The 3,396-nt window shown below is 40.6% G+C and overlaps 1 non-coding gene across 1 annotated transcript; it reads left to right on the forward strand.

Moving 5' to 3' along the window:
* The first annotated feature begins 2,994 nt into the window (after positions 1–2,994).
* Positions 2,995–3,067, forward strand: TRNAF-GAA (transfer RNA phenylalanine (anticodon GAA)). The gene has a single exon. It is a non-coding gene; the product is annotated as a tRNA-Phe (tRNA).
* Positions 3,068–3,396: the final 329 nt, after the last annotated feature.

Raw genomic sequence — 3,396 nt, forward strand, 5'->3', positions numbered from 1 at the left:
GGAGCCTGGACCACCAACCTCCCTCAAATCCTAATAATTTTGAGGATGCTTTTCCTCTACCCACTTCCTTTCTGTCCCTTTTCTCCTTTTCTTCCTGCACTTCACCCCACTCCGCCTCTTCCTTCTTGGGTCAGCTGGGCTCCTCTCCTTCATCCTATGTGCTCCTCGATGGAATTTGCACAGTTTTGCGCACTTATAGTCGCATTTCCAAGCATTTTAATCTCTGCGTTGAGACACTCATGTGTAAATTTCCACATTGCATTCTAATTTCTTTACTTAAGTTTCCAGCTCAGCCTTTCCCCTGCATAAGCTGAGCCTTGGTCTGATTGGGGACGAGGTGCACTGCTGGCCATGGGGGTAAAACCCTGGATTGGTAGAGGAATGCTGAGGGAGAAAGAATCTGTAAGAGAATCTAAAATATTTTTTTTTTTGGCAGGTGCCTCTCAGGTGCTGTTACTTTCTTATTCCAGAGATTATTATTTCTGAAATTCTGAAAGCCCCTGAAATTGTTTCTACTGTATTCAACAAAAGGAGTCCTATGTCCTGGTACTGTCCATTTTATATAAAAAGTTCCTCATGCCCTCAGATGGGTAAGAAACAATTCTTAGCCAGATACCAGCCTGCAGACCACAATCTGAAATTCAAATACTAATAAAGAGATAAGATGTAATGATGGCAAAGAGGTATCCAAGGAGATCTTTTTTTCTTCTCTTCTTTTTTTTTTTTTTTTGGTTATTTAAATTGAGGCTTAATTAATATAAACAAAAATGGATGAAATTTAATTATTCAGCTTGATGGGTTACATGCCATGTAACCAATAGCTCTGGCAAAAATAGATGATATTTCAATCCCCAGTAGCTTCCTTGTGACTGATCCCAATCAATACCACTCTCTAACTTCTATCACCATAGTTTTTTGTGTGTTTTGAAATAATATAAGTAGAATCATACAATATGTACTGATTTGAATATGGATTTTTCATTCATTTTTTTAAAGTTGGATACATCCATATTGTTGCTAGTATAGGTAGTTCTTTTTTCACTGTTCATAGTAATCCATTGTATGAATACTATGCATCAAAACTTTTTAATCCATTTTACTGTTGATGTATATTTAGACTGCTCCTAGTTTTGGTCTGAAATGTCTAATGTGGTCACTAGCATTCCTGTATATGTCCTTCAAGGAAAATACTCATGCGTTTCTCTTGGGTGTAAATGCAGCTGAGGAGTTTTTTTATTGGGGGGGGCATAGCTTATATGTATATTTAATTTTAGTCTATATTTCCAAAAAGTTTCCTAATGTGTGTGCACCAGTTTACAGTCTCATCGGCAGTGTGAGAGTGACTATTCCAGTTGCTCCACATGCTCAGCAGCTCTTGATGTTATCCGTTCTCTTAAGGTAATTGATTCGGGTGAAGAGAAGTATTATTTCATTCAGTTTTTAAATTTATGTTTCCCTCAAAGCATATTATGTTGGGCACCTTCTAAATTGCTTATTGGTTATTTTGGGTATTCTCTTTTTGTGACCTGCCTGTTAATTTGTTCTTAATGAGATTTTAGTCTTTTTCTTAGTGTTTTGTAAAAGTTCTTCACAGATAATGGTCTTTCCTTAAACATAAGCATTGAAATACCTTCTCTCAGACTGTAGTTCATCTTTTCTTAAGGAGGAGAAGAACTGAAAAATTTTATAAGAATAGGAAGGAGAAAAGGAGAGAGGTTGAAGTCAGGGAAAAAGTTCCACTCGGAAATCTTTCCTGGTGGTTGCAGAAAAAATGCCTCCAGGCAGTTGGGGTTCCTGCTGGGGAGGGAACCTTGGAAATAACTGATGGGATGAAATGTCTTAAGATCAGAAACGGTGTTATTTGGTTTGCTACCCTTCCATTTCTCCCAGGGTCGCAGCTTGCTGCTGCTGCTGCTGCTAAGTCACTTCAGTCGTGTCCAACTCTGTGCGACCCCACAGACGTCAGCCCACCAGGCTCCCCCGTCCCTGGGATTCTCCAGGCAAGAACACTGGAGTGGGTTGCCATTTCCTTCTCCAATGCAGGAAAGTGAAAAGTGAAAGTGAAGTCGCTCAGTCGTGTCCGACTCTCAGTGACACCATGGACCGCAGCCCACCAGGCTCCTCCGTCCATGGGATTTTCCAGGCAAGAGTACTGGAGTGGGGTGCCATTGCCTTCTCCGGGTCGCAGCTTAGGAGGATATAATTTAAAGGTTTAACAAAGAGTGGGATTTGAGACAATGGCTTTTGTATCCGGCCAACTATCCAATCTTTGAAGACTTCCTCAGAAATATGATTACTATTTCAAAAAGGATCCTCGGGATCTTTCTGTTGTGAGAGGTGTCGTTCAGCAGTGGTGTATCCTTTCTTTATGAGAGGATTGGAAACCATACACATGCATCTACTTTTCTCGTTTTAAAAACACGTTTTGCTTGCTCACATGGAAATAAACACATCCGACGGATTGCCTTTAAGTGGTTCCGGTTTCTATTCTCTGGTCCCCGCACTAACCGGCCACGTGTCAGCATAAGGAAAGCCAGGAAAAGAGAGTGGATAAAAGAGAAGAATTGGCTCCTTCGGAATTTCTTCCAGCCGAAGCAAGGAGCCGGTCTCCACATTAACGTGCCCAATGATCCTTTTAGCCTTGTCATTGAAGAGCAAGACAGAAAAAGAACTGAAAGATGAGTCGATAATTTCATTCTGAATTCCCTCAGTTTTCTGAGCAGTCTTTTAGTTAGTGGAGTAGCCGAAAGAGACCAAGCAGAAATATATGCAGCTTTTTTGTTTTTCATCTCTTTCTCTCCTTTTACTTCCCTTCTTTTCTATCAACCCATCCACCGTCTCCTAGAATTGGATTCTATTTTTAGGCATGGATTTCAGGGGAGCCAGGATATATGGGGGCGAATGAATGCGCAATATTGAACAAGATAAGTTTAGCCCTCACGAATGAAAACTCCTCTATTTTGAGGAAACAACTAAGTACGTTATTCGTAAGTGGCCGAAATAGCTCAGTTGGGAGAGCGTTAGACTGAAGATCTAAAGGTCCCTGGTTCGATCCCGGGTTTCGGCAGTTCGGTTTTACCTTCGTGTTGTTACCACCTCGTCAGGTAACAGTTGTATTGCAATCCCTAGAGTCTATATCTGACAACAATGTTTACGGCATTTTCACAAATGCAATCAAAGAATGTATGTGTCTTGCTGTCTTTTGGTTGCTATTGCACTGAGGTCTTTTATTTAAAGTTTTAAAACCCAGGAAATTATTTTCCTAGGAGCTAAGAAATTACGATATGCTACAACCTCTTGCACTTACAATTCATTTTTGCTTTCATGTGTGTGTGTGTGTGTGGGAGACGGGCCTACTAAAAGGCCTGGCAAAAGAATTAAACAATCTTGCTGAGA

The sequence above is a fragment of the Odocoileus virginianus genome, chromosome 27, assembly GCF_023699985.2.
Source record: "Odocoileus virginianus isolate 20LAN1187 ecotype Illinois chromosome 27, Ovbor_1.2, whole genome shotgun sequence".
In the NCBI taxonomy this organism is placed as follows: domain Eukaryota; kingdom Metazoa; phylum Chordata; class Mammalia; order Artiodactyla; family Cervidae; genus Odocoileus; species Odocoileus virginianus.